The sequence below is a fragment of the Lagenorhynchus albirostris genome, chromosome 10 (genome assembly GCF_949774975.1).
Source record: "Lagenorhynchus albirostris chromosome 10, mLagAlb1.1, whole genome shotgun sequence".
Taxonomy (NCBI): Eukaryota; Metazoa; Chordata; class Mammalia; order Artiodactyla; family Delphinidae; genus Lagenorhynchus; species Lagenorhynchus albirostris.
The window spans coordinates 101,280,427-101,294,015 of NC_083104.1; the positions used below are offsets into that span (position 1 = coordinate 101,280,427).

Consider the following 13,589-nt stretch of genomic DNA (forward strand, 5'->3'; position numbering starts at 1 on the left):
CGGCTGAGAAGCACTCTGGCAGGTCACAGCCCTAGGCACAGGCTCACTGCATGGTGAGGTCTGATAGACACCTCACCACCACATCCAAGGGCTCCTATAGAATCACAGGAGATTACAGTAGAAAGAACTGCAAACCACATTTAAGAAAAAGACTCTAGGAAACCCCAGAGATGATGGGGAGACAAAAACAAGGACACAGGAAATTTCAGCCCCTAACACCTACAACTACAGCAAAGAGCAAACACAGCTTAACTTCTAGCCGTACAAACAGAGCTTCTCCCTAAAAGCGTATTTACTTTTACCCAGGACATCATGTCTACCTTTCAACAAAAAGTTGCAAAGTGTACTATACGGCAAAAAGCGCAGCTTGAAGAGACAGAGCAAGCATCAGAACCAGACTCAGATATGGTGGAAATTTTGGCATTACTGGACCAGGAATTAAAATAACTATGATTAATAAGCTAAGGGTTCTAATGGAGGTAGTGGACACTTGTGAGAACAGGTGGGTAATGTAAGCAGAGAGATGGAAACTCTAAGAAAGAATCAAAAGAAAATGCTAGAAATCAAGAACAATGTAACAGAAATGAAGAATGCCTTTGATGGGTTCATTATCACCTAGACATGGCAGAGGAAAGAATCAGTGAGTCTGAAGATAGATCAACAGAAAAGTCCCAAACTGAAAATCAAAGAGAAAAAAATGTCACCGAGTCCAAGCTTGCACTGCTTACCGCACGAAAGGCCAATTGATCGAGAGACGAGGTGTTGGGACCACGAATAGTGGCTTTGTTTGGAAAGCCAGCAGACGGGGAATTTCTTCTTTCTTGCAGGCATTCACAGGTGGACCTGGTCAGGATGTTTCCTGTGAGCTAAACAGTCAGGCATGGGAGGCCAGGTTCCAGGAAATGGGCCATTCTGTATACTTTAAGTTATAGGCAACATCCCTTTACTAATTAACTTGTAGCAAAAGCAATAGAACCACAAAGGATAAAGTAAAAGAAGCAGGTCTAATATGGAGTCAGATTTGTTCTTCCCTATTACAAAAAGCAGGAAAGACACAGAACAGAATATCCATGAACTGTGGGAGAATTACAAAAGGTGTAACATACACATGATGGGAATACCAGAAGGAGAAGAGAGAAAGGAACAGAGGAAATATTTGAAGTAATAAAGGCTGAGAATTTCTCCAAATTAGTGATAAACACCAAACCACAGATTCAGGAAACTAAGAGAACACTGTGCAGGTAAATACCAAAAGATCTACACTAAGACATATTCTAACCGCAGAAAAATCAAGGACAAAGAAAATCTTGAAGAAAACAGGAAATAAAGACCTTACCTCTAGTGGGACAAGGTAAAATTCCATCTGTCTCACGAATCATGCAAGCAAAATAGAAAAAACTCACCAACTTAGAATTCTGTATCCAGTGAAATTGTCCTTCAAAAGTAAAGGGGAGGGGCTTTCCTGGTGACGCAGTGGTTGAGAGTCTGCCTGCCGATGCAGGGGACACGGGTTTGTGCCCCGGTCCGGGAAGATCCCACATGCCGTGGAGCGGCTGGGCCCGTGAGCCATGGCCGCTGAGCCTGCGCGTCCGGAGCCTGTGCTCCGCAACGGGAGAGGCCACAGCAGTGAGAGGACCGCATACCACAAATAACAAAAAAAAAGTAAAGGGGAAATAGACATTCTCGGACACACAACATTGAGGGAGACACCCGCCGACTACTGGAGGACCCGGCAGACTGAGTCAGTGCTGTGCCCGTCCTACACGTGGAATCGGTCCAGGACGCACTGATGGGCTTGAGCGTGACGAACTGACGGCCACCTGTCCGCTCCTGGGCTACAGGACACCCCAGCTGGAGGGCTGCACCGTCCCCATGAAGCCCCGCCCTCAGCCGACCCACTCACAGCTGCAGTCCTTCCCTGGCCTGTGAGCTTGTGCCCTAAACCTCGGGCTCCACAGCCTCCCGGGCTCAGGGCTGTGGCCTCTGGTTGGTGACACTGTGTCTCTCGAGTGGCCAGTTCGGTCGTGGGAGAGATGAGACAAGCAGCCACGGTGGGCAGCACTTTTCAGAGTTCCTTGTGAATTAACTTGTCTGCAGTCCCCTGAGTCCTTCTCTGCACAAGCAGGGCAGGGCCCCAAGCACAAATTCTACCTGAAAACCTGAAAGAAAAATGGAGCTGTCCAGAGTGCTGGAATCGCTGAGCGTGACGGAGCCCTGTTCAGCTCAGGGGACAGTGCCCTGCAGGCCTGGGGTGCACTAGCGCCCCAGGAGTCACAGCATTAGGAGGAGCCTGATCCAGATCTAACAGGAGGGCGGTGGCTCAGGGCAGCCTCCCTGCTCCTCTCCGCTCCTTACGAGCTGGAGGGCAGACACGGAGTGATGCCTTCGGCCTGAGCTGTCTGTTTAAAAGTCACTTGTTAAAGTGGAAGAGCGCCTTTCCCCTGGCCAGTCCTTTCCTATTTTGTACAAGTTAATTTATCCAAGTCGTTAATATTTTGACTCCTGAGGGAATATTAGGAGCTGGGTACTAAATACGGATGATAAATATTTGTTAGACAAATGTATTTATTGGGCAGCTACTGTGTGCTTGGATGGTGCTAGAGCTAGAAAGCTGATAAGATACAGTGCTTGTCCTCCAGGAGCAGTAATTAGTGGGAGATTCAGTCACACGTATTTGTTACGTGCCGGCACCCAGCAAGTAATAAAGAAGCGTCTCTTTACTTTTAGTTGGTGAATGGTGCAGATGAGTGTAGAGGCTGGGCCCTGAACCCGGCCTGGGGGTTTGGGAGGTTGTGGGGAGTGGAGGGAAGGGGAGGCTTCCTAAAGGAAGTGAGGATTGAGTGCGTGGGTGGGTGGAAGTGAGCTGGCTGAGGAAGGACGGGATAGCAGGGACCTTCGGAGACCCGGCCCTGACAGAGCAGAATGTACATGTCAGGAGTGCCTTTAGCAGTGAGCTGTGTGCGTGGTGAAAACAGTATTCTGTTCATCTGGAAAGGTAGGGTGGACGAGGTAAGTTCTGGGCTGCTGGGGTCCAGCAGAGGCACACAGCAGGTCCACGTGCCTTCCTGGGTTGCCCGGAACATAGACATTAACTGAGAAGATTTCAGATGCATGAACTCAGTGCTTTCCATAGATGTTCTGTAGGACACAAGGTGCTTGGATATTAATAAGTGCTACGTGATAAATAGGTCCCAGCGTCAGACTGGTTCAGAAGATGCAAATACCCACTGTGAATCTCTAGAGAGGGTAAAGCCTTCAATTTTCCAGATGGTCTGGGGAGATTCTCACCTGAGCATCTTGAGAAGCAAGTGCTCAGAGTACACGCTGGGGATGGCCATGTCGGCACCCAAGTGGCAGGGATGCTGTGTGGCAGGTCTCGTAGTTCTGATTCTCCCTGAAGATGCACTGCTCCCCAAAATCTGCACAGCTAGAGGCAGGCTGGAGGGAGGTAGCTGCAAAGCACTAATGATGAGAAGACCCACAAATGGAGAGTGAAAGAAGGTGACCGGTTGACAACTTCAGTGTTACCCACAGCTCCTCTGTTGTGTGCTGGGTGTTGAAAGCCCTTCAGCTCTCAAAGTACCAGCTCTCCCTGATGGCTGGAAAGCATCTGCCCTTTCTTCTCGCGTTTCTTTGCATTCTTCTGACCTCTTAAGGCAGTGCAGAGACTGGCATGGCTATTAAAGTCAACAACTATTTTTATAGGTGGAACGTTGGTTGGGAGAAAGGACTTCTTGATTGGAATAGGAAACACTGACTGGCAAGTAATTGTACATCTTTTGGTCCCTCAACACTTGAGAAATTTGTGCTTTCTAAGAATGGTGGTTTTCAGAGGAAAACTAGCTAAATTTTTTAGTGAAAGCTACTTAAGGGTCATTTCTCATCCATATTATAAATGTCAGGGTTATCAGCAAGTGTAGGTCTTTTCTGGAGGATCTGACCCACGCTTGGGCTTCAAAGGGAGGAAAAGGAACAGAGTTCTTCTGATTTCATAGAGCATCTGTTCTTGGGTCACCTGTACAAAATCATCGTTGCCCCAACTACTCTTCTGACGTCAGTATTAATTTCAATGTCATGTGATTTGCAGTTTTCGTGATGCTCATGTCTTTTTAAGATCCTGTATGAAAAAAGGTTCTTACAGATCACACAGGATTGTGCATCAGTCTCCATGTGTTCTTGCTGAGTTTGTAGACGTCGCCTTTAAGGGACGTCTCTCAGGATGGGGAGGACTTGGACTTGAGCAGAAGGGAGGTAACCCTGTGAGCAAATGGAGGTGGGAGTGTGGGGTGGGTTTGGGGTGGAGTTCTTGTGTTTATTTATCGTTCCCTCTTATCACAATTGATCCCAGCCTCGGTGCCTTGAAGGAGCCAAGGTTAGGACAGTGCAGGGGTGGTGGGTGACAGCATTCAGAAAGGGAAATGTATAGAGAGCAAATTTTGTACTAACATTTGTTGTATCTACTTCATCTCCATTAGGTAGATGTCTTCTGCGTTTCGTGTATACTCCAGAATCATTCTTCATCCATATGGAAGTCTGTCGTGTAAATTGCTTAAATTTTGAAAGTTATCCTATCTCTAAAATCAAATCTGGTTGGTTGTTGCAACCTCCAGCCACCACCTTTCTTCTCCCGCCTAAGTCTTTTTCACACACTCATCCTTAGGAAGTTCTATATCATTTTCCTAAAATCATTAAGAAAATATAATTAAATACTTGCTCAGCTGCTTAAAGATGTGCATTATTGCACCAAAAAATAGAGCTACTCAAAATTTACGATGTGAAGGGAAGTAAAATCTTGCATTATTTTCGATTAACTCTTAGTGTTGAAACCTTGTGTCTCCCATGTGTGAGGTGAAAAATCTGAGAAACTCACTAGTTTTAAAAGTGTCATTTGGGAATTCCCTGGCAGTCCCGTGGTTGGGACTCAGTGCTTGCACTGCCGTGGGCCCAGGTTGGATCCCTGGTCGGGGAACTTAGATCCCACAAGCCACATGGCATGGCCAAAAAAAAAAAAAAAAATGTCATTTAAGGGGAAGGAAATGAAGGCCTGTGTTGATCTGGGCGTGTGATGATTCACACCTCTCTTTCTGGCTTGCAGTTTGAGGGCTGGGGAGTGATGTTTTTATTCTGGGCAGGTCTCTCTGAGAATAAGCACAGTATGTTAGCAAGGCAAGAAAGTCTCAGAATCCCGCTTTCTTCTCCCTTTCTCCAGATGAGCTAATGACTTATCATTCGTGCATTCCTCCTTCACATTTTCCCTCTCTTTGCAAATGCTGTCACAAAGTTCTTCTAACCCCCGCTTCGATAAAGTCAGACTGTTGGCATCCACTCCTGAGATGCCAGCTCACATCTCCCTGCCCAGGGCTCAGCCACCACAGCCAATCCCCTGAGCCCCGTGTGCTTGGCCTCTGTCCTCTCAGACCGTCCCCAGGCACAGGGGACAGATCTCAGGCGGGGTGGACCTGAGCTTTGTCCAGAGTCAGACTGCTTGGTGAGGCCACCAGAGAGTTCTGGAAGGTTCCTTGATTGAAGATTTTGTGGTGGGTTTTGTTTTTTTTAATTAATTTATTTGTTTTTATTTTTGGCTATGTTGGGTCTTCGTTTCTGTGCGCAGGCTTTCTCTAGTTGCAGCGAGCGGGGGCTATTCTTTGCGGTGCACGGGCTTCTCATTGTCGTGGCTTCTAGTATTGCAGAGCACGGGCTCTAGGTGCACGGGTTTCAGTAGTTGTGGCACACGGGCTCAGTAGTTGTGGCATGAGGGCTCAGTAGTTGTGGCTTGCGGGCCCTAGAGCGCAGGCTCAGTAGTTGTGGCACACGGGTTTAGTTACTCTGCAGCATGTGGGATCTTCCCGGACCAGGGCTCGAACCCGTGTCTCCTGCATTGGCAGGCAGATTCTTAACCACTGCGCCACCAGGGAAGCCCCTCGTGGTGGGTTTTTCAGCATGCCCTCTAGGCTGAGGTGCTACCCTTTGTGGGCATGGACTTTCTCCTTGAATATGGTCAGCACGGTGCCCAGCACGTAACACTGCTCATGAAACAGCATTTCCCTCTTTTTCCTGCAAGGGAGTTCCAGAAAAAGAACCACAAGGAAATTTCAGAAGAGAGATCACAATGTACAATTGAGGTAGATCAGGAATGTTTTGTGGTTGAGGGTGATTTGAACCAAGAATCGAAGCATAGGCACCTTCGTTCACCAGATTCTATAGTCTCCCTGGTATAGTTCAGGTACTGCTACAGGATAAGAATGTAATAGTGACGAAACAAACACAAGAGTTTGCAGTCTGGTGAGTCAGACAAATGTTCACCAAATAATTGCGTAAATAAATATAAATTTAATTGGAAAGTGACCTAAATGTCCAGTGAATATGGGGAAGTAAAGTATAACATGTTTTTATATTTTTTTCTTGAAATACAGTTGATTTACAATATTGTATTAGTTTCAGGTGTAGAGCAGAGTGATTTTTTTTGCAGATTATATTCCATTATAGGTTATTACAAGATATTGGGTATAGTTCCCTGTGCTCTACAGTAAATCCTTGTTGTTTATTTTATGCATAGTAGTGTGTAACTGTTAATCCCGTGCTCCTAATTTGCCCCTCCCTTCTCCTTCTCCCCTTTGGTAACCATAAGTTTGTTTCCTATGATATGACATGTTCTTTTGATTTAATATTATATAGCCACTGAAATTGTTTCAAAGAATTCTGAAGTGATTGCAGTAACACTGGTTATTTAAAAAGGGGTGTATAAAAGCATAGAGTGTAATCTCTATTTTACAAAAACAAATGCATGATTGCCTCTGCACGGGAAAGTTGGTTATAGCACATTTTTCTTGTTTCTAGAGGTAGGCTTGTAATGATATAAACTTCCTTCTTAGAACTGCTTTTGCTGCATCCCATACATTTTGGGTCATTGTATTTCCATTTTTATTTGTCTCCAGGTGTTTCTTGATTTCTTCAGTGACCCACTCATTGTTTAGTAGCATGTTCAGACGCCACACGTTTGTGTTTTTGCAGTTCAAACACACTCTAACCACCCTACATTTCACTCCCCAGGGGAGTCCCAGTTGGCCCCTGCCTCTCGGGGAGGCTCTCCAAGATCGGTAAGTGGGTCTGACCCAGGCTCCTTTCCGATTACTGCCTCTGCACTGAGACTTGGAGTGTGTGAGATTTTGCACATGCCCTTTAAGAGGGGAGTCTCTGTTTGCTACAGCCCTTTGGCTCTCCTGAACATAAGCCCCACTGGTTATCAAAATCAGATGTTCTGGGGGCTCATCTTCCCCAAGCAGGAACCCCAGGCTTGGACCCCTTTCTCCTTGGGGAGAACCTCTGCAGTTCTGAAAATCTTCCCATTCAATTCTGAAAATCTTCCCATTCTCCCTTGTGGGAGAACCTCTGCAATTCTGAAAACTGGGGCATGTGTCTGACTATATTGCATCTCCTCCTATCCATCTCACCATGGTTCTTTCTTTATGTCTTTAGTCGTGGGAAATCTTTTCTACTGGTCTTCAGCTCATTCTCATAGATAGTTGCTCTGTAAGTAGTTGTAATTTTGATGTGTCTGTGGGAGGAGGTGAGTTCAAGGTCTTCCTACTCAGCCACCTGGGCCACCCTCTCTGGTGGGTGTCTCAAAATCTGGGGGTTTTTTTCCCCTCCATCAAAGGGGACAGGAATTGTTGACGTACTGCTTTCTGGAGTACTTAAAGCAAATATGTTTCCAGTTTGAATATTACGGCTAATGAAATTACCAGAGCGATGCGTTCTTAATTTTGCTCCTTGATGCTAAGTGCACGTGACAGGTCTGCTGAGTGTTGCCCCTCTGCCGTCCAGCGGCAGGCGGGGACTCACGGGGACTCGCGCGACCCCAGCTGCTCTGCCTGCCCCCCTGGGAAGGGGCTGCGTTCAGCTGTGTCCTCCCTCCAAGCTTCAGGAGCCCAAGACTCACTCTGTTGCTGAAAAATAGGAACCACAAGCGTTTCTGGTGGTTTACTGTGGGGTGCAGTGATCTTCCTACAGCTTAAGGAACAGGTTCTAAAAAACAAGTATCAGGTAGAACAATTTTGCACACATTTTCAGGTTAACCATGAAAAAAAAAAAGTCCACTTGTTGAAGAAAATGCCACGATTTATGCTTTGTGATAAAAATTGTTTAATGATTATTAATTGTCAAGCACCATGACCAAATATTTCCGATATACGCAATGTATGTGATGGACAAATTAGTAACGGAACAATCAGTACTCTAATACAAAAATATCAAGAAGGGGCAGTTTTAAAAAAGAAATTTAAAACTCTAATTAAAATATGAAAAGATTTTAAACATCACTAATAAGAAATAAATATAAAAGCATACATATTAAAGGATCAGATTGGCAGAGATCAAAAACCACAATACTCAGCATCAGGAAGGAACTGGAAATGTGACTTCTTGCTATCAGTGGGAATACCCATAGATACATTTCTGTAAGGCTGCTTTCCAAAATATTATGACAACTTAGAAGATGCACATGCTTTTTTGACATGACGGTTACCTTCGTCCAGGATTGCTAAGTACGGCACTATTTATTTCACATGACCATGAGTGGGGAGCTTACTGGGCCTGGTCCCTCTGAGCTGTAACTCACTGGATTCAGGGCTTACACTTAGCCCCAGGGGAAGCCCAAGTTGCTGTGCTGGTGACCGAAAGGACATTTATTCTGGACAGAACGATCACAGATTTTAGAGCATGGGCCCTGACATGTTGTCAGAAGGAACACTTTTCACTTCCTTCCATCATCAGATCACTGACATCTGCGCAGGGCCGTCCTGGCAACTCTGCAGATGAAGGCTCACCCACGTGGCTCCCTCTCCAGGGCTCAAAGGGCTGCTTTGAAATCTTCCTGCAGACCCTTACCTAGGGCAAATCCCGTTTCTCCACCCTGTCTGGACTAGAGATCGGCTGGGCCTGAGGCTGTGAGGAAACAGCAGGTTCCTCCTTTTCTCACTTCTTTACCACCTTTGTTAAAGCTTTGAGTTCCAGGGACAGGAGCCTTGTCACCCCACTCCGTTTTGGAACCTGGGCCACATGGACACCCCGAGTGTGTCCCGCCCCACCAAGAACGCTGTTTGCTCTGCTGATGTGAATGTCTCTATACACAAGTGCCCTCAGATGCTCAGAGTAGCGAGTGTGGTTATTGTGGTGTGGACTGTGTTGTCACGAGGCAGAATTTGGGCCTGGAGACCTACTTACATACACTTGGCACTGATTTACATACCAGCCCCTGACAAGTCCCTCCAAATACTTGTCTACGAATTCAGCTATATGGTGCAGCCAGCCACTGTTGTAGCCAGATCTGCTATTACGGGCTTCACACACATGAAGTACTGAGTAGATCTGTCAAAACGTAATCGTGATAATAATAGATTAGGGCTTCCCTGGTGGCGCTGTGGTTAAGAATCCGCCTCAGGGGACACGGGTTCGAGCCCTGGTCCGGGAAGACCCCACATGGCGCGGAGCAACTAAACCCGTGCGCCACAGCTACTGAGCCTGCGCTCTAGAGCCCGCGAGCCACAACTACCGAGCCCGAGTGCCACAACTACTGAAGCCCACGTGCCTAGAGCCTGTGCTCTGCAACAAGAGAAGCCACCACAATGAGAAGCCCGCAGACCACAATGAAGACCCAACACAGCCAAAAATAAATAAATAACTTTAAATAAAATAATAAATCAGCTCAGGCAGCTCACAAATACGGCTGCCAGTAGCTGCTCCTTAGCCCTGGTTCCTTGTGCTGGAGCGACATCTCAGTCAACATTCTCTAGGGAAACTGCCTTTCTAACCCACCGCAGAAAAACAAAGAAGGAAAAGAAACTACCATTTCTTTACTGCCTTTCATCTGGTAGGCACTGTCCTAGTGCTGCAGTTATTTCCCATTTCTTTCTATTACTTAATGTGAAATCTGCATAGTTTGTGTAGTTGGTTGGAGAAGAGAACACACAGGAAAGATCACGGGGATTGTGAAGCCTGCCTGTAGGGCTTGCAGTGCACAGTCTGCACCACTGCAGTGCAGCTCTTCACTGACCTGAAACCACAGATACTACTGAACCCTATATATACGTTATGATTTTTTTCCTATACTACACAACTATGATAAAGTTTAATGTATAAGTTAGGCATGGTAAGAGATTAACAGCAATAACCAATAATAAAATAGAACAATTATAACAGTATACTGTAAAAATGTTATGTGGATGTGGTCTCTCTCTCAATATATATTATCGTACTGTACTCACCCTTCTTCTTGTGTCTGGGTGACGAGATGAAGTGAGGTGAATGGCGTAGGCATTGTGACATAGCATTACGCTACTACTGACCTTCTGACCATATGTCAGAAGGAGGATCGTCTGCTTCCAGTGATCCTGGATTCTCAGCCGTGACGATGTGGGTGGTTGGGTGCCGGGAGCAGACGATGTCCATGGCGGGGGAACCCAGGCGGAACAGAGCCAGACAGGAGAGATTTCATCACGTTACCCAGAATGGTGCCCAGTTTAAAACATGAATTTTTTATTCCTGGAATTTTTCACCTAATATTTTTGGACCGTGGTTGGCCATGGGTAACTGAAACTGCTGAAAGCGAAACCACAGCTAAGCGGGGGGCGGGGGGGGAACTACTGTACCATTTTCCAATAAAAAGAGTCAGGGTTTCTTGGAGAAAAGGCTAATTCTGGCACTGAGGTGGAAGATACAAGATGAGCCTGGAGCATCTTAATAATGCCAGAAACTAAGAAACTGCTTTTTTTAAAAAAGTATGGAAATGTCAAAAAAAAGCTGACCTGGAAGAGCTCCCAATGGCTCAAACTGGAACAATGTGAGCCAGCATTGGATTATTATCCAGAGGGTGCAGTCGTCACCGGATACGCCAACAATAATGACCATAGGCGAGATTTGGTCCTGAATGCAAACATTCCGAGGGAAACTTAAAGGAGACACAGTATATTGGCCTCAGATATTTCCTCCAAATATTTATTAGTAACTTTTTATCTTATTTTCTTTAAAAGACCTATGAGTGTTCAAAGCAAAAATTATAACATTGTATCGTGGGGTTTATAACGTGCAGATGTGAGATGTATGTCAACAGTAGCACAAAGGATACAGAGAGGTTTTTATAATGTCCACGTCTGAAAATAGTACACTCTTAGTTCTAAGTGGATTGTAATATGTGAAAGATGCATATTGTAACCCCTGGAACGACCACTAAAACAATGCAAAGAGGTGTCGCTTAAATGCTAGTAAAGGAATTAAATGGAATACAAAAAGTGTTTGTACAAGCATGCTCATAGACCCTTGGGCCAGAGTAGCCCAAACCAGCAAGTAACCCAAATATCCATACATAGAAAAATGTATCAACAAACTGTGATATGTTTACACAGGAGAATACAACTCAGAACTTAAAGGAGCAAACTACAGGGGCACACACTGCGGATGAATCTATAAACACACTGCTGAGTGAGACAAGCTGGCCGTGACGCATTATTGTAGGATGACAGGCAAAATGAACCCGTGGTGATTGTAGGATGACAGGCAAAATGAACCCGTGGTGAAAAAAAATCACAAGAGCGTTTGCTTGTGCGGGGAGAAAAAAATTGCCTGGGAAGGAACTTGAGGGAATTTTCTGGAGGTGATGAAAATATTCTGTTCTTGAAAGGGGTGACGTATACATTGGGTGCATTTATTTCTCACAGTTAATGTCTGTGCCTTTCAATGTATGGACCTCTTACCTCATGAAAAAGAAAAACAATTGAAAAAAAAGTGAAGGGTGGGTAGTAGCTTGAGGTATTGATGAAAGAGAAATAGCAGATAATTAGGAGTCACTGAAGCTGGGTGACAGGTCTCTTATAGCATTTTGCTATTCTGTAAATGCTTAAAATTTTCTGTAACAAACTGCTTTTATCAAAAACGGAAATTGGTCTACGGTGTTAGCCGGTGAGGTGTTGGTTTCTTCGTGGAGGAGGGAGGGAGAAGTGATGGCGGGGTGTGTCGGGGAGGCCGGAGCGAAGCTGATGTTGCTTTTGGCCACACAAGCGTGTCCACTCTGTAATGACCCATCGAGGTGCCCGTGAATGCTTCCTGCATACGTCTCTGTATGCATGTTACATGCCAATAAAATTTAAATGCTGCATATTTACACAAAAATCCTAACTCAGTGTCTCAGAATAACAGCAGGGTTTTGTCTTGTTTTGAAGCGGCACACGTTCACTGATGGTCTCATCAGACGGATTTTAATATTCCAAAGTATTCACGTCCTAACCCTCAGGTGACCCCTTAGAGTCTTCCAGTTTTTGCCTCCATTTGGTAGGTGGCGTGATTTTTATTTTTTATGATGCGATACTTTTTCCAGAGCAGCTCATCAGGACCACGACTCTTAGCACAGCACCCCGTGCACAGTGGGCACTCAGAACCTGCAGAACTGGGTTGAATCAGGAATAAAACTAGTAGAAGGGATGCCGAGGGTGGTAAGTAGGCTGTGCAGGTGAGGCTGGAAGACCACGACCCAGCAGCGAACGCTTTTACTTGATGAACCATTTGGAACAAGTTCACCCAAAGATGTGGGTTTAAAGCGATGGTCTTCAGCCTTGACCAGGCCCCGTAATCACCTGGAGAGCCATAAAAAATACCGATGCCCGGGCCTCACTCTAGGGATTCTGATTTAATTGGTCTGTTGCACTCGGGTTTAAGGAATTTTAAAAGCCCCCCAGGTGATGGTCCTGTGCAGCCAGGGGTGAGAACCACTGACTCGGGGCTGTCGAGGCATTAGCTGCAAGTGATTTCCGTGTGTGCTCCGGGGTCTCCGAAAACAGCTTTGCCCTGTTAAAAGCAAAGGACTACTTCTTACTCAGCAGCAGGAGGAAATGTCTTCTTAGCAGATCTATTTCTGTGTCACTTGCTGTCAGAGTCAGAGGTGGTTTTAGACACGGTAGTTTGATTTAGTCTGTGTTGAAAATCATAAGTAGCCTACAAGTACCAAAAAAAGATGAGAAGAATTTGCCAACACGTGGAGTGCATTATGTATTTTTCAAATTTCTCCTGTGATTAGTAATGAAAACGGTATTGCTGGGGCCTGATTTCCTCAACTCAGCCCTTGGCCATTTCCCCAAGTTATTCCAAGTCTTTCCAAGACACTTCACCACTCTCTCAAGGGGATTATTCCCAAAGGTGAGGAGTACTAGACACTGAAATCTCTGCACAGTCTGTTCCTACTGCAGAAGTGTCCACCTCCAGAACCTCGAATCACTAGGAAGGCTGCATCAGCAGTGGGTCCAGTGGCAGTGGGTGGGCTCTGAAGACAGGTGGACTTGATTCCCAGTCTCAGCCCAGCCACTCAGTAGCTGTGAGGCTTTGGACAAGTTACTGGGCTTGGAACAGCTATAGAAACCTCGTTTTCAAGAAAAGGCATCCTTACACCGAGTGCACAAACGGCAGTGATTCTTCGTCCCTCCCTGTATCCAAGCCCTTTGAAATGTGACTTTACAGCTGCTCCCACTGAGAGGTAGAATCTGTCCCTCCAAACCTTGCATCAGGGCTGGCCAGTAGAATGCAGTGGGCATGCCAGTGGGCCAGCT

At 45.8% G+C, this 13,589-nt stretch overlaps 1 protein-coding gene across 1 annotated transcript in view; it reads left to right on the forward strand.

Moving 5' to 3' along the window:
* The window catches only part of RPP40 (ribonuclease P/MRP subunit p40), a 44,607-nt gene that overhangs the window by 17,206 nt on the left and 13,812 nt on the right, over positions 1 to 13,589 (forward strand). The gene's annotated exons all lie outside the window — the stretch shown is intronic.